This window comes from Sebastes umbrosus, chromosome 12, assembly GCF_015220745.1.
Source record: "Sebastes umbrosus isolate fSebUmb1 chromosome 12, fSebUmb1.pri, whole genome shotgun sequence".
In the NCBI taxonomy this organism is placed as follows: Eukaryota; Metazoa; Chordata; class Actinopteri; order Perciformes; family Sebastidae; genus Sebastes; species Sebastes umbrosus.
This window is the reverse complement of record NC_051280.1, coordinates 2,775,235-2,793,712: the sequence shown is the minus strand read 5'-3', so window position 1 is coordinate 2,793,712 and position 18,478 is coordinate 2,775,235. Positions and strand designations below refer to the sequence as shown.

The 18,478-nt window shown below is 39.4% G+C and overlaps 1 long non-coding RNA gene across 2 annotated transcripts in view; it reads left to right on the top strand.

Moving 5' to 3' along the window:
- The window catches only part of LOC119499304, a 75,994-nt gene that overhangs the window by 53,120 nt on the left and 4,396 nt on the right, over positions 1-18,478 (top strand). For both annotated transcript variants that reach the window (XR_005209370.1, XR_005209371.1), the window contains exon 4: positions 17,802-17,884. This is a non-coding gene — a long non-coding RNA (uncharacterized LOC119499304). The remainder of the gene's footprint in view (positions 1-17,801; positions 17,885-18,478) is intronic.

The following is an 18,478-nucleotide window of genomic DNA, read 5'->3' as shown; positions in this document are numbered from 1 at the left end:
CCCCCGGAAGCTACAGTGTAATTCGAACACTGGAATTTACCATGAATTTAAAGGTCACATGTTATAAAAAGTGAGATTTTCATGTCTTTTATATTATATAGCAGGTTTAAGTGCCATATAAATACTGTGAAAGTATCAAATCACTCTATCCATGGAGAAATACACACAACTGTGTCTTTGAAACAAGCTGTCAAGATTTCTGTATTTTGTGATGTCACAAATCTACAATATTTAGACCATTTCACAGTTTTCAACGTAAACATTCTAAATGTGTCCCAGTTTATTTCCGGTTGCAGTGTTTGTGAATGGCATCCGCTGACAGGAAGTAAACTTGGACCCAAACTGTTGACTGGCAACGCAATTCCGTTGAAATGCACTAAAACGGAGCAGACAGAGGGTGAATACAGGTGTATTCAGGCAGACAGTATGAGGAAAATAAAATTGTTTTTTTAACATTACAGCATGTAAACATGTTCTAGTAGAAACATAAAATACAAGTATGAACCTGAAAATGAGCATAATATGGGACCTTTAATGTTTTTTTGTGTAAAATATATCGAACTTTGAATGACAACAGATCTAAAATGTTATTCCTTCATTTAGCGCAGAGATTTCAAAAGTGGCGGATAACATTTCTGAGTGACAGACAACAAAAAATACTTGCCTGCCACAATGGCAGGCACTGAAAAAAAGTTAATTTCAGACCCTGATTGTATGAGAGACAAAAAGGTTTTGGTGTGTTTAATATCCCCCCAAATCCAAAGCTGCTTCACATTGTAATAATAGTGTTTTGTGAATGTATCTTATGTCATCACAGTATATTTCAGATCTATTTTAGATCACATTCATAGCGCTTCCGATTGTGTACTTTCTCTCATATCACTGCTGGTATTATAGTGAAAAGCAATTTCATGGCATGCTGGTGAGGCTCCATTGTGTCTGAAGATGAATGTTGTGTTTGTACGTGGCTCTGGCGAGTAGGCAGATGCTCTCGGTAGAAATGCACTGCCGGCCGTCCCGAGTATATGAGAGGAACGGAGACGATTAGTGCTGTAGAGGCTTGACGTCCACTCATGGCCCATTTGGGTCCTTCTCAGTAGATTGCATTTCTGCAATTTCAGCTTGTTCCTCTCCACTGAAGTGGTATGCAACAACAAACCGTTATAGCTGTAATAGCTGCATTTTATACAAAATAGTGTTTTTTAAGGGAAGTTTTGAATATGAAGGCAATAATACTCAAATTTGAGATGAGATGCTAATCCAGCTGGTTATGACCAGACTGTAACACAAAATGCTTCCCTTTGGGCTCTTTCATATGCATGAGGACTGCAAGAGGGACGTTACATTTAGGTGTTAAGTTCTGAATGAGAGAGTGTTAACCCTCTCCTTATGACTGACTTACAGTGAGTGAGCAGTTTTGCTCAGGGACTTGTTGTCTGTCTTGTTTATTACAAGCTTTTGTAAATGTTACATCACCCTGGCGCCTAGAGGGAAACTATTTAAAAAATGTTTGCAAATTAATGAAGAGCATAACTGACACTTCAGGTTAAAACAGATCAGTTTGAATTCAGGGCTTTTTAGACGGGGAACGACACTCCAGCGCCTGCGTACTTGCTTGTATCCGCGGGGTCTGACTGCTCCTCATGTGAATAGACAAGCGCCCCGCGAGTAAATGCCAGGCGCTGTGTGTGGCAACCATGGAAACGGCTTCTTTGCACTACTGTAGTCCTATGTATCCCCGCCGATACAACTGTGTGGTGTATCATATATCCATAATCGCAGCTCGATTTGTCGATGCGTGGCAATCCTAGTCTTTGATGCCAACCACAGACTGTTAGCTAAAGTAGCTAAATTAGCATTATTGTTAAAACGTTACGTCACCTGATACATCCAGCCTTGTGCTGATGCTCTGTAATAAGAAAACCCTTCTGTTTATGTACCGAAAACAGTATATTTCCCGGAACTCACAAACTACAAAGATCAGTCTCTTGTCCACTGATTTGCACAGCACGTTGTGACACGTAAAAAAAAAGTTCAAGACGAATCAACTCGCTCGCCTCTCATTGAAAATTAAGTACGAGGCGCGTCAGTCGCTCCCCGTGTGAAAAGCCCTGTAGACTCTTACTGTTTGCCACGACTGAATGCAAAGTGCACTGCAGCTGGCGCACCGCTACATGAGACGCACTAATCTTGTCGGTTAACGGTTAATACTCAGTAAATGAGGGTCGGTTATCGGTTATTTCTTTTTTCAAAATTAGCATCCCTACCAAAGTCAAAATAATAATAATAATAAATAAATTAATCTAAAACTGTTTCCCTGGCTAGATAGAGGAAAGAGAGAAAGTGTTTTATTCTTTCGTAATGTGGGTCAACGGACCCTTTGGAAATTGAAAGGACAAAATCAAGACCTTAAGATGTTATGTGACTTTTAGCTTTTTTCTCATTCATTCATTCTGTATATAGCAGGACATGCATGATTGCCCATAATAATTGAAAATAGAAAGTACCATAATGTCCCGGTTTTGACCTTTGATGCACCGGGGTGGTGGATGAACCACAAGCAGCCGCCCCACCCCGTCGACCCCCTTTTTCCATGCACCAACTGCGAGGAGGTGCAGGCACACACACTATTACCTCTGGAATGGCAGTGGAATTGAATTAGCCCAGGGTGGCTTAAGCATGTGGGCTTGTGTGAACCTGTTAGCGGGGTGCGAGTGCATCATCTTTCACAATCAGCCGGCTGTGTGATGTACCCGGGAAAATGAGGCTGCTGTGGCTCTGCAGATGGAGCGGCGCCTCGCTGGTGAAAATGTATTCGCTGGGTTTTTTTTTTGTGGTGAGAGACAGAGACTGAAGGACAGCGAGGGAAAAATTAAAGAGAAGGACAGAGGCTTGTATGACCCGATCTGTGTGTCGGTGTTAAAAACTGACGTTTAATTGCAGTAATAATTGTTATATTCTGGATATCAGTTATGTTATATTCTGTCATATTTTTATGTGACGTAAACCTATATACTTTCTTCACGTGTTTGTGAGCTGTGTATGCAGAGGTAGGAAGTAACAAAGTCAGTTACTTATGTCCTGAAGCACAATTTTTATGTTCTACCACCAGCAGTTGGTTTCAGTTGAACATTCTGTTGCTAGTAGCAACCACCACTGGCACGGTTCTATAGCAGTTTAACTGTTTAATCCATCCGTCAGATCTGTGACCAAGCAAATATTGACAGGCATCTTTTATCTACTCCCCAAATGTTCGCGATAATAATCTTTTTATCGTCGCTGTGATTGTGAGATTTGTTAATTTAGTTTTTTCTGTGATCAGTTTATTGCTAACCAAGCTAGCCATTACACCAACTGTGTGTTCAGACAGAACTGGAGGCACATTTTATTTGCGATTGCATATGGAGTCAATGAAAAGACGCCAGGGAGGGCACGAATAGACACAAATTCATGCAGGGTGGCACAAAGTGACATTACTCTGTACACACAACATCTATTGCACGTCTGTCCATCCTGGAAGGGGGATCCTTCCTCTGTTGCTCTTCCTGAAGTCTCTTCCATTTTTTTCTTTGTTGTAGAGGGTGTTGTATCCTGTACAGATTATAAAGCCCCCTGATGCAAATTTGTCATTTGTGATTTTGGGCTATACAAAAATAAAATTGATTGGACTTGATTCGCTCACATTGTAAATGTTTACATTTTGAACAACCTGACAAAAAAGGTCCACCTAAAGCCGGGCTCAGACTACAGGAGATTTTAAAATTGGGTTGCACCACACACATAAGGAGATTCTTCACAGATGTTCTTCTCTCTAATCTCACACATGCACACACTACAAGATTTGAAAATAAAGACACATCAGACACTACAGGATATTATGAAGATTAACGTGTCAGTATGCTAGCTAACGTTATCCTCAAGGGCAAGAATGTTTACCGTTGCTTGGAAACACTGTCATCTGCTCCCGCTCGTCTAACTCATTGGCTATTGTGGTCCTGCTCGGAGAGTACTGATGTAATCATCCAGATTTTAACTCCTAAATAAAATTGAAATGTATACAAGTGATTTAAATGAGTCTGGGAACAGTTTTGGAGATTTAAGACTGGATCTATAAACACCTCACTTTAACAGATAATCTGGGCCAAACATCGCTACCGACCGAGGTTCCAGACCAATATATAAATCTTTCCAAAACTTCTGTAGTCTGAGCCGGGCTTTAATGCATCTGCTTCATAAATCTTCAGAGACGGAAGGCAAGCGGGATGACAAAAAAGAACTGTCCTCCACACCGATGTCAGCCTATCACTGTCACTTCCGCTACTTAGGACAGGGGAGCAGTGGATGAAGATATGCAGCGACTTTCATTAACGAAAGACAAAACTCAGTTTCTTCATCGCTCCAGAAGTGAGATGCTTTCACTGCCGCCATTGTTTGTATTTCTGTTGCGTCACTTGGCTGAAGCCGCGCCTGCGAAGATAGATATATATATATGTATATTTTTTTTTATGAAGCTTTTCCTTTAGCTGGTAGATAAATTCACAAAACTGAAGATAAAAGTGTTTTGTCTTCTCCTTTTAGGTCTTTCAATTATTGATGAATTCACACCAGGTACTGATTTACAAAATACAATTGCGTGAGTACTTAAGAACTACATTTCAGACTGCTACTTCTTGTTTACTTCCACTTAAATATGAATGCAACTCTGTTGCCTCTATTTTTCCACTACTTTTACTTCCACCGTTAACGAGTCTGAAGTGAGTCAACAGTGAGAAATGTGTTGTGTCACCTGCAGTCCAGTGTGAATGCTAGTTGAGGTCTCCTCTACTTCCTGTCTGTGTGTGTTTTCAGTGACTCACGTGCCTCCTTTGAAAGCACTTCAAGGAAGGAAACGTAGTATTCATTGGCCCGATGAGACTATGTGGTTGTTTTCTGGGCTTTTTTACCTTCATTTTTATATAGACTATTGTGTCTGACGTACTTGACACACGCAGCCTTGAAAAGCTATTCATCCAACATGCATCTGTGTGTGTTTTCTTTACTAAAATTACCACAGAGCTTCAAGGCAGTCTTTTGAGGAGGAAGCCCGTTCATGCTGCTCGGTGACAATGTTATCACATGGCAATCCAGGAAATGTCACCCTCCAGTTTGGGTGGTAAACAGTTCTGCGACTGTGCTATCTCTCTGTTCCCATACCACTGTGTCTGTGTCTACAGACTGTGGTTATTTAGTGGTAGCAGATAAATCTCAGGGTTTGCTTTAATCAGTGAGGGGTGCCAAATGGGTGTGGTCTGCCACAGAGTTTCAGATTCATTCATAGTTTTTCTTTAACCAAAAAAAAAATAACAGATTGGCAGGAAGACTATTAGGGTCACTGTAGGAGAGGGGGGAGATTTTTTTGGAGATTTTGAAGTTTTGTCTGAAAAAAGTTGTAATGTTATGAGAATAAAGTTGCAATTTTATGAGAAAAGTAATTATATTAGAGTTTAATAAAGTGATAGCATTACAAGAAAAGGGTCATATTTCAAGAACATGTTTTTGTATTGTGATTGAATTTGATAGATTGGATCACATGCATATTTTAGCATCTTAAGAAATATTGCAACTTTAATCTTGAACTCTCAAATTATTATTTTTTTTTTGTCTCACTGTGGCTGTAATACTCAGTTGTAAGTTGTTGCTCACTATAGTGAGCTAAATCTACCCATTTGGTATTTTATCAGGCTAAAACAAACTTTATTGTAAAAAGTATGTATTAATTGAGTCGGTGCAACACTCAACTTGCTTTCATAAATAAGATATGAGAGCTAATTATTTTCTCCTTTCTTAAAATGCAATCTTAATTGAGCAGCCATGTAGAGGCCATGTAGTGATGATAGATTTATGTCAACACTCTACAGACTGTTTATTGACCTATTTATAGGATTTCAGAAAAGTCAATGAGGACCTCCTTAGCCTGCACTTGGTCCTCATTGACTTGCCATGGGGCTGCATGTAAATAAAGCGGAACCGTGTTTCAGACTGTAGAAAACTCCACGCATCGTTGCCCCATCAAGCCAACAGGAGCTGCTCAGGAGAGCAATCAGTGCTGACTAAACCCGTCATATTGATGGATCTATCAGCCACTGGCTGAGGTCCCAGAAGCCCCTGGCTTTGTGGTTGGGCCATATTGTCAGCTCAGTTTGAGATCCAGCAGCAGGAATCCTAATCCTTCGCTCCTGCTGAACCACCTACTGACAACTATAATTACTACTTCCAAAAGAGAGCTCTCTGTTACCAGGGCCAGCCAGGTCAACAGAAGTACATTTTATTGTCGAGTTAAGAATACTTTTTAATAACTAGGGATTTTTGTTAGGGAAAATTAACACTTGTTGGACTGTCCAGTATTAATACTCACCTTATGTCAACTATTGGTTGAGTTCAAGTCAATAGTAACACTCCCATACTTACAAAACAATCATAACATAACCACTACCACTAGCCCTAAATATTCACACTGGTTTGACAGAAAATGAATCAGCAATGATTTTGAAAATCAATTAATTTAAAAGTTATGTTATCAAGCAAATTACTAAGCATTCACTGACCTTTCTCAAATGTGCAACGTATCCTCATACAGCGGTTTATATGATTTCTTACAAAAAGTTATTCCTCAATTTTCGTGTGCTTTCCTACGAATGTCCAGCAACACGCGACGCATGTGTCAATTTCCCCTCCAGTCTTTTCAAAATAAAATGATTTAGTTAGGTTTAGGAAAATATTGACTTGGTTAGGCAACAAAACTACTTAGTTAGGTTTAGGAAAAGATTGACTTGGTAAGGCATCAAAACTACTTAGTTAAGTTTAGGCAACAAAACTACTTAGTTAAGTTTAGGCAACAAAACTATCTAGTTAGGTTTAGGCAACAAAACTACTTAGTTAGGTTTAGGGAAAGATTGACTTGGTTAGGCAACAAAAATACTTAGTTAAGTTTAGGCAACAAAACTACTTAGTTAGGTTTAGGCAACAAAACTACTTGGTAAGGCATCAAAACTACTTAGTTAAGTTTAGGCAACAAAACTACTTAGTTAGGTTTAGGGAAAGATTGACTTGGTTAGGCAACAAAACTGCTTAGTTAGGTTTAGGAAAAGATCGACTTGGTAAGGCATCAAAACTACTTAGTTAGGTTTAGGAAAACATTGACTTGGTTAGGCAACAAAACTACTTAGTTAGGTTTAGGCAACTAAACTAATTAGTTAGGTTTAGGAAAAGATCGTGGTTTAGCTTAAAATAACTCATGAAGTGTCGTAACTTAAATACGGAAGTTACTTGACAAATAAGATAACGCTGAATTCTGGTTTCACACACGGTACGAACAGCGGTCTCCTGGGTGAATGTCTGGTGTTTTTTTGACCCATCCATCCACACCGACCTCCTCCCTACGCAGCGTTCGCCGCTCTTTATACTTCCTGGTTCACGATTACGTGGATTACATATGAATTTATTTCCTGGTATATATACAAATTACAGTGCATCACTTTTTCATAGATATAGCTACGAACGGTGTATGAGAACAACCTGAAATGTGAGGATGTTGGAAAGAAAAAAAATACTTTACCTTATTTAAGATATTACCTTATTTCATATTTTATGGCACTTTATAGACTTAAAAGAGATACATCTATTGGTATGTGGTGATTATTATGTTGATTTATTAGCTGATTTTAGTTAAATATGTAATTGATAGTTGCAGCACTACCATAGACCTTCTTGGTAATTACAGTCTATGGTAAACAAACAGGTGCTCTTTGCTGCTATTAACTGAAAAATGAAGGAAAAAAACAAGCATTCTTCTTGAAGTAATATAGAGAGTATTCATTTTTAAATGCCATTAGTTGATTGTTCAGACGAATACAGAACAAAATGAAAAACACCAGACGAGGAACAAAAAAATATGTCACAGTGCATTAGTGTTTTGAATCTTACTTTGCATTCAGTTCTGGCCAATGGGATGAAAGTTTTTGATTTTTTTTTTACTTTGCACAATGAAAGCCCAGCACATGTAGTCACTTCCTGTTTGATATGGGAAAATAGAGCAGCATACTGCACTTCAATTAAGGAGAATGGTTTTCTTTTCTTTGTTGTAGCCCCTCTGATAAGGCTGACAGGTGGACTTTTACTCAAGAAATCCTACTTAGTGCCAGGAATTAGGACATTATGCTCCCATTAGTTTGAGGAAGCTGTCAAACCAACAGATCTGTTTGTTTGAATAAGAACTGTCAAACTAGTTTCAACAAACCTCGTCAGGTTTAGTTTTACCTCCTGTCAACAGGTAAACCTCAATTCTGTAACTGGAAAGCTTCTGCAGTCAGGATGGGGTCCCAAAGCTTGTTGTAATCTTCATTCAGGAAACACACTTCTCCATCTCATGTCCCCAGACACCACAGTTCCTCCTATTTCAATTACAGCTGTCAAATTCTCCGCCTTCCTCTTTTTGCTCCGCGTTTAAATAAACATTTTCATTCACCATCAAGAGCTAAGTAGCTTTTGTCCAACAGCTCTGCTTCTCCCCAGACCTTGATAAGGGATGACTGCAGGGCTTTGATCTCAAAATCCAGACTGTTTCCTGTCCCAAGAAGGCAAACACAGGAAGTGTTGGATTTGGGGCTTTTACACTGTGGTAACAATAAGAGCGGAGTAAATCAGTGCTTACTGACAGCAGCTCCTAAAAGGCCCATGGGAAACTTCCAGATCTGCAAAAGGGAAACAATGAAGTAAATATATTCACTGAAATGGCGCAAAAATACCAAAATTATAGATCAAATTAAACATTCTACTACTCAAAGAAGCTCCTGTGATCAGCAGGCATAAACCCTAATGGAACACTGGTCTGAAATACATTAAATCTGGTTTGATTTTGTAAAAGAAAAATAATAAATTGCTAATATGCATACCTTTGTGTGGTGAAAATGTGTTAAACATCTTGAACGCTCAGCTATAGAGAAATATTGATTGGCTTACTGTGGCTAGTCGGATCACAACTTTATTGGTCAACAGCACCAATAAAGCCCACCTGAAACTGAGCCAGTGCACTAAAACTAACACATTTCACAACATGTTTGAACACATCAAAACCAACTATAACATACTTTACTAAGTGGAGTATTTTTTCAAGTTTTGCAGCATCTGTTGTGGAACACTTCCACCAAACCACCATCTTTTCTTACTGACCTCATTCCTTTGCAGAAGGCGACAATGAGCCTTAATGATGGTTATTACAGAGTATGATGGAATCAGCTTTGAATACTTAAGGAATTTGTAAATCCCTGTTTAATATAGCAAGTATTCCAACAGCTGGCGCTCCGTAACCACTCATTAACTGATGTCACTGTGTAATCTGGAAGCACACCTGCTGCATGTAATGTGAACAGTATATTGATTTAACATCTGTTTCCTTCATCTGTCAATGTTTTTTTTTTTTTTTTAAATGACAGCTAGAGCACTCAACATGTCCCCCTTATTATTTGAAGCGTCTTTTCTTTTTTTATATATATAGTGGTAGATTCCTGTTTTGTCCTTTTTCGCACCGTTGCAAATAATAATTCATTTTTTATGTATTTTAAAGAAGCAAAATAAACAAAAACAGGTTACAATATTAAACCATAACCTTTATGCAAAACAGTGCAATTAAATATTATAAATGTATGTAGTTTATGTTGTCTTGTAGAATGTATTTATCCAGTTTAATGAATATGAGCATAGTATAAACAAATAGATCGTTGGGAGGTTTTGAAAACTGAACATTGAACATCAATTTTGATTATTTTTTTCTATAAGTATTGGCTGAATCATGCTATGTATTTTAGCCAGAGCATTGACACAGTGAGATTTATTCCAGCTCAGTATTATATAATGTTTGTGCGTGAACTAACCCTTCTTAAGTACTTGTATATTAATGTGTGGGTAAGGAGGACGAATAAGAATCCAAAGAACTCAAAAATATATTAATTGTATTATTGTCTTGTATTCAGAGGGCATTGTGGTATACTGTACGTGCAGTGCAACATGGCAGACTCCAGATGTAGATATCAACAGCTCATTCGGTAAAAACACAACGATTCTTACTTAATTATACACTGATGAAAACGTATTAATATTATATTCTATTTCAGCCAATAGATCCCCCCTGAAATCCTACACACAGGACCTTTTAAGTAGTGTGACCCATGAAGCAGTCAAGCCTTTAACCCTGCCAGTGTGGGTGTCTGGCTGCATCCATTTATCTAAGACCAAAGTGATGACCTCCACTGTCGACATAACCTTTTCACATTTTTACAAATACCATACTGTTCAATGTCAAGTGCATGCAAAAAGGCCCTTGATCTCATGGTCATACATGGGTCCTGTACATGAAGTGACTCTCCCTGCACACTATAAGGATTGTATACAGTATACATAAGTGTACAGGGAGAGCGTGGATTTAGTTTAGTGATAAAAGATCTGTTTCACAGGTCTGATTAAAGCCAGTGAACATGCAGGGTTGTGTTCCAGTCTTTCCTACCATTAAACATTATGTACCATAGCAGGGTCTGAAATTAGCACCTGCCACCCACCAAATGCAGGTAAATTGTTGGCAATGGCGGGTAAGATCGTCAGGCCATCCGCCACTTTGGCAGACAGGGAAAATGCTAGCAATAGGAATAGAGATCCGGTTCCCGTTTAGAACAGGTTCCTAGTTGTCTGTTTCCTTGGCATCTCATGCCTCCGTGACTATCGATTCCTCTTATTGATGCGGCAGCACAGTCCTGCTTTGTTAAATAACGGCGCTACTAACGTTAACGGAGGTGCCATCGAGTTATTATTATGAGGCATTCAAAGTCTGCTCAGGAAAAAGGACTATTGGGCGAAGGTAAATTCTAACGTTATAATGATGTGTTCAAATGTAACCTCGTAAAATATAGTTTTTTTGCGACAATAAATCCAGTTGTTAGAAGGAGACGTTTTCACAGTAATATAAAATAGATATAAGAGAGAGGATTTATGAGCTGTTTAACTTCCTAACACTAGATCTAAGCTGCTTGCCAAGATTTTTTTTAAATCAAAGCAAATATTTGAATAATCATAATCATTTGAATTGTGTTTTTTTTATTCAAATAACCACTATAGATGACATTAGCAAAGTACAGTACAGTACTGTGTACAGTACCATCCCTTCCCCAGTAGCCACGGTGTAATTTGAACACTGTAATTTACCATGCATATAATGTTTTTTGTGAAAAATATATCTTACTCCTTCATTTATCGCATAAATTTCAAAAGTGGCAGATACAATTTCTGAGTGGCAGACAATAAAAAATACTTGCCTGCCACAGTGGCAGGAAGTGAAAAAAGTGAATTTCAGACCCTGTACCATAGGATTCAGACCAAATAGTGTGAGAAGAACCACTATGAATCTTTAATTAAAGGTCTGACATTCACATGGTCTCATATGATTCGGTTTCTCAACACGGGACTTTGCATTGAAGTAACCAGACACATAGTGAATGTGAGGACTTCAGTTTGCACAGGAACCATTTTAAATCTTAGATTACGATCAAAGCTCTTTTAAGACACTAGGGTGCATTAAAAAAAAACAACTTTACCAGCCACAAGTATTTGGCCTTCCGTGTGACTCAAATGTCTAAAGAGCAAAGAGAGGTCTTGTTTGTGAAAGCCCCATCATGACACACACAACGCTGCCCAACTCCCATGCTTATGTGAGCCGAGGCTGACAGGCGACTAATGACTCTCGACGAGGGTTCCTTGCGAACAGCCTTATGAATTAGTCATTGCGTTCCCTCGACCTGTACATTGATACAATCCCAGCCAGCCCCGGCAGCCTCCCGAGGACCACAGAGGTTATGCAAGTTGAGAGATAGCAGACTGATGCGAAGACGTCTTGCAGTCAAGAGCTGCAGATTTGTGATCGATGGTGGCAATCTGTTGTTAACATGCGGGTTGTGTTCCTATGTAAATATATTTGATGCACTGGAGTTAAGTAACACACTGCAGGTCTTATATTTGCTGGATTTGTCCCTGACTGAAGATCTGTGTACTTTATGAGTAACTGTACCGCCCCCTTTCGCTCTGTGCTCCAATAACAGTTGAGCAAGCTCGGGACCCGGCAGAACCTCGGTCATCTTTCTCCTTTTCTGTTATACTTACTTAGATGTGGGACATCTGTAAAAAGATAACATGCATGTACTGTATGTGTCTTTAGTATGTAAGTCACATTACATTGGTGTCACATTGTTCATAGACGCGATACATTATATGTAGGCACACAACGTATTGTCATAGAACGGCTTGTATGATATCTTGTGAAAATGTTATTTCTCCTTTTTCGTTCGTTTTCCTACGAATGTCCAGCAACACGTGACATATTCAACTCGTTACACGCATACAGTACACATACAGAATATTATTAGCTTTTTTGGGCATCTTGTGTTCAGAAGTAGATTCACTTCGTCACTTGCTTTATAAACATGAGGGGTCTTCCACATCTTTAAACTCAATTACTAAAACAATATGCCATGCTAATGGAAAAATACTCACTAATTCATTACCCGCTTGTGTTTTATGATGCCTGCAATAATGACTGCACATTACAATGTTACCAAAGGCCCTTAATGAACAGAATCTAATGTAAAGGGGTCCACAGAGCACAACATGAAGTGTAATTACTGTGTCCTGCAATGAAAAATTATGCTCATGAAAACAAAATGGGGTCACGTTTTTGCCACACAAAGCACAATATCATTTAAAATCAATGTAATTATTTCCCCAGTGCTTTTAAAATAATAATAATAATAATAATAATAATCAGGATATTTTCATAAATATAAATTCCTCTGTTGCTGATTACACAGTAGTGATTGAATTAATGTTTATTTAGTAAATTATGGCCCCATTTAGAGTCAAATAGACTATAAAGCAGGGGATGCCTCAGGGCGTGGCTACCTTGTGATCAACAAGTCGCTACCACGACGTTTTCCAGTCTGGGTGTTGTCCGTGTTTTCGTCTTAGAACTTTAACCCTTTCACAGTGTTTTTTTCAGTTCATGAAAGTTAATTATAATATTTTTGTTGCCTAAAAATGTCTTATTCAGTGTGTCACTTCTGGTTCCAAAAAAACAAGATGGCAACGGCCTAAAAATCAAGATGGCGGCAGCTAAAATGTCAAACTTGAGACTTTTATACGGCAGTCCACAAACCAATGGGTGACGTCACGATGACTACGTCCACTTCTTGTATACAGTCTATGCTTTTAGCTCATTGTTTTGTTTTTCAGCAAATTTACTTTTGGGATCAGTGTGACTGCTCTCAGCTTTGTTATAACAGCAGGTAGCTGTATTTAGCAAACAGGTCGCATGAATTTACAACACCAAACGACAGACAAACAGCTGGTGGGGACTAAATCAGAGCTAAAAGGAAAGTGAATATTGGACTGACATTCATCAGGTGGACAAAAATATCAATTCCAAATGAATGCTAATGTCATACCACTCTATAAGATGATATGTCAGGGCCGGGTTTCTATTGTCTCATTTCAACAGAGATATCTTGAAAAACAAAAGTGAGGGTCGCACAAATGCTAATCACTTAATCACTGAGACAAGTGAGCATTTTCTATAGTCTTGCCTCTCTCAGATTCATGTATACATAGACATAAGGTATAGATTTGTTTGAAAACTTCAGAAAATGGTGGACTGGTCACACTTTGTGCCACGATTTCATATCAAAGTGTAAAGTCATGTCTGCAAAATGGTGACACATTTATCACAGATTGTGAGATACCCAACTGAGCATTCGTGCAATCGCCGTATTCTCACATCCAGAAAAAGGGTCATATGGGACGTAGGACCGCCGAGGCTCGAGAGAGCATCACGACCCGCTGTGCCTGTGAAGTCACACAAGAGTCACAATCTGTGCCGCTTCTGCTTCGCAAGGCGTCGGTAGGCTCGGACAGATGGGAGGCTAGAGCGGTGTCATCTGGTCACGCCGTGGCGAGAAGGGCGTCGGGGCAACCTTTGTGTAATTGGATAGATGGTCTCTGCGGGTTAGATGGTGAGATGACACTGAAACCTGTAGCTGTGGGCCAATGATACTGAGCTCTGCATTAAAGCACCATGAGAGGAGAGGGTTCGGGTGTTATTCTAATCTTTCACCTGCTCCGTGAACAGATTATGCATACACACACACAACTGCTTTAGACTAGATACATTTGTTTGCCAGTTTCACTCAACATTGACAATTTGGAGTGATTTTATCAAGTCCAAACTTACCGTTTTGCTGACCTGATTTACTTTTACTGGCCAAAATATTCATTGTACTGTACATTCATGGACGGGCTCCTAAGCCAGAGCATCTATTAGCTTTTGTTGTTATAGAGTTAAAAAGTGCTATTCATTATAACACCATAGTTCTGTAACGTTTTTGTCTAAATGATTTTAGAAGTGGTTGGTTGGTCAATTTCATCACTTGCACTGCAGCCAAACTGTCAAAAAACATTGAAAATGCCATCACGGAAGCTTTACAGGGGAGGGTTTTTTGAGTTTCCTGTAATTGTGTTTGAAGGGGGCGTCTACACTGTATACACACACACACACACACACACACACACACACAGGGCAGTTTAAGTTCTCTTGTACATGTTTTGGGGAATATATATGCTAACTCTTTTTGATTATATTAGTATTATCATTGAGCCTGTTCATTAAAGAGAAAATGACAAATTTCTAATTTTAATTTCAATCCTGCTTAGAAACCATACAGTGGACATCAATTGAGCATAACATGAAACACAAAACTGTGATCGACCAAGTTACCAATTACGATTAGCGGTGGGAATCTCCAGAGGCCCCACGATATGGTATTATCACAATATGATCTTATAGTGATTCTAAACATAACGAAGTATTGCGATAATACATATTGCGATTTATTACCTTTATTTCAAATGCAAATAATGCAGTTCGTCAACATCTGTTTTATCTAATAAGAATTAGGTCAGAGGTCAAGGGACCCCAATGAAAATGGCCATGCCAGTTTTTCCTCGCCACAATTTTGCGTAGCTTTGGAGCGTTTTTTAGCCTCCTTCCTGACAAGCTAACATGACATGGTTGGTACCGATGGATTCCTTTTCTAGTTTCATATGGTACTCGTATCTTCACCCTAGCTTTAGGACTGAGCCTGCTACAACCTCTGAAAGACTGAATAACGGCTGGTAAAAGATTGATACTACGTGTATCGATACAATATTGCTCCACAAAATACTGCTATACTATGCTGTATTGATGTTTTTCCCCCCCACCCCTAATTCTGATACAGTGAATAACCAAGGTTTTCTAATATAATTGCCTGAAAAATTTACATACCTCTCTGATGAGTTGAATCATACGCCAGAGACAAATTTCTGTCAGTATTTGTTGCTTGGCCGGTTTTAATTTTGGACCCTGGAAGGTATCCATATTAATTTCAGACTTGACAACCTACATTTTTCATCTTCAATTATACTGTGGCCAAACATGAACTTTCACTTTTACATAAGCTTTTTAGAAAGCTTTATCGGCGTTTCTTCTTCTGCCTTTGTTCTGTCTGTTTTTTCCTGATTTGGATAGGGAGGGTTAAGGAGGGCACAGAGGGCCCCCCCAGTAGATGTGATTAAACCAGATGGAATGGATGACTGGGGGAAACGGGGGCTGAGGAGAGTGAGACATGGAAGAAGGGACAGACAGACAGACAGACAGACAGACAGACAGACAGACAGACAGAGAGAAAGACGGCTTGATGAGGGGGGCGGTTGAGGGTTATGGCACTGCATTATGCATCGCAGATCATCAGCCCGGGTGGCTTGTTTTATGGGTTGGTGTCAGGGGTGCCACTCCTGCCTCACACTCTGTGGCGATGGGCCTGTTGCCATGGCAGCAGCAAAGCATGCTCATTAGCAAATATTACCCTTGGCCCATAGTGAGAGAGCGGGGTGCTGACTTTGACGGACAGCAGACATCAAATAATAGGTTTACTATTGACAGGGGGGGGGGCTCAGGACATATGAATATGAAGTGATCTGAATTCCTTTTAGAAAATGCTCTGCTCATTGAGATCCATCCACTTCACATTTACAAGGCCTCTTGGGCTACTAGACTGCCATGTCATTTGAGAATATATTAGATATCTGGATTTTCATTTTGGAAGAAAGCTGCCTCAAAATTATTATTCACTAGAAGTATTTTGGTTGTGTGCAGTGCTTTATTTCTTCAACTAACTAATTTAAAGGGTGAACTGGCTTTATTTTATATTTTTCTTATTGTCAACAAATCCCATGAAAAGACCAAAAACCACCCGTGTTTTAAGACTGGAGTATGCTTGAAACGGACTAGTTCTTGCGCCGTGTTGTCCAACCAGGAGTGTTTATAGCTGTTACCAATTGCAACACTCAAGACGCCCGCCATCAGAGAGAGGGACAGGACTTGATAATCGTGATAAATGTGGATAACGGCACAGACTCTTCCCCTTCATGGTATTGTGCTCGTACACATGAAAAGTGATGGAAGTAGTTGTGTTAAAAAAACACCTATTTTCTCACCTGGCCAGTTGTTGTTTTGTTTGGGACTATTTCCAGATGTGGATTAAAGCTAGGGTTGGTAATCTTAAGAAACTAGCGAGTCGATTTTTAAAAATTATCCAACGGGCCGAATGATATGATTGGATGTATTTATGCAGTGCTTTTCTAGTCTTTCGACCACTCAAAGCACTTTACACTACATGTCAGCATTCACCCATTCACACGCTGATGGAAGAGGCTGCCATGCAAGGTGCCAACTTTGCCCATCAGGATCTAATCTAAATACTCATTCACACACCGGTGGCTAAGCCTTCAGAAGCAATTTGGGGTTAAGTGTCTTGCTCAAGGACACATCGACATGTGACCGGCGGCTCGATACATCGACATGTGACATGTGAAATGTGGCCGGTGGGATCGAACCACCGACCTTCCGATTGGTGGACAACCTCCTCTACTCTCTGAGCCACAGCTGCCCTGGCTTATTAAAGTTCTGCATCAACCACATATACAAGAATCTTTTCTCTTTTTTTTGTCAGAGCATTTGATTTATTGATTGCTGCCGGAATGTAATGAGAATTTCAACAAATATAAGAATATAAGAACTCCAGCTCTAGCTTACTCTAGCTTTAATACACATTTCATGCACTGGTGAGAATTTCCAGTAGGAGGACGGTGTGTTTTGGGACTGAGTCGACATCAACTAAAGTAGCCGTGTTCATGGTAATGAAGGAACATGTCCCTCAGTGCAATGGTGTTGCTCAGTAATGTGTTTTTGTTTTTGGGACAACAATGGAGCTCTATGGCACAGAGGAATAAGACATTGCAGGCATTAAAAATACAATACTCCAGCTTGTGTGACTAACTAGAATGTAAACAGATTGGATATAGACTTTATTTTTGTCCTTACAATATATTGCATGAATGTGATTTTAAAGTTATTGGAATCATTGCAGTATATTATAAATTATACATGCTATGATTTTATGTAATCTGCATTGTACTTTTGTATTTTGTGTGATTGACAACAGCCTTTCACTGTCTGTGACCCAAATACATTTTCCAGCCAGGAAAATAAATAACAATACCAATTTTCTTAATGCTTTAAAAGGATTTCAAATATCAAGGGGCCGTTGACGTCAACCAACACAAACTGTAACCTTCAAAACTTTCACTTCAAGGTGGCAAAAACACCAAATTGCACCCTTCTTCTTCCTCTACAGACATGATTGACTGCTTTGCACAGCCCCTCCACTCCTCTGCAGCAGTGCAGCGTGGGAAAACGGCGGAGAATCTTCAATAACAGGTGATCACGGCTGAGCAAACAACATCAAACTATAACACCCGAGCGCCAGAACATCTAGAACAGCCGTCCCTTCAGTCTCACAATCACACTTCAGTACGTACAGCTCGAAAAAAAAAAAAAGAGCCTCTCTCCCCGGGTGTGTGTGATCCGTCTAATGGAAAATGGTGTATAATTGAGAAGAGAGCTGGTGAGCTAATGAAAAGGGTAGCGAGGTGACATTTTCAGAGTGACGTCTGAAGTAGGATGACATTTGCAGAGAAGAAGCTCCAAAGACAGTCTTTGAGAAAAGGGCCTCCGTATATTATATAGGAGCAGCACAGGACGACGTGGATGTGAAGCTGGTATCAACGTGACTCACTCAGGCTCTCTGGCATAGCTATCATTTTCGTCTCCAGGTAGGTAGTATCATTTGGCTGGGTAGTGTTGCACAGATGGAGGATGGTTTTCATGTTTGCTGTTAAAAGTGAAGGACTCCTTTCAATGTCATACATTCAATTTAAGAAAAAAAATATTGCACAGTATCTACAAGTCACCGATGAGTACATGGTTATTTTTTTCAAAAAGAGAGTTCTGTTCATCTGATGAATTTAGAAA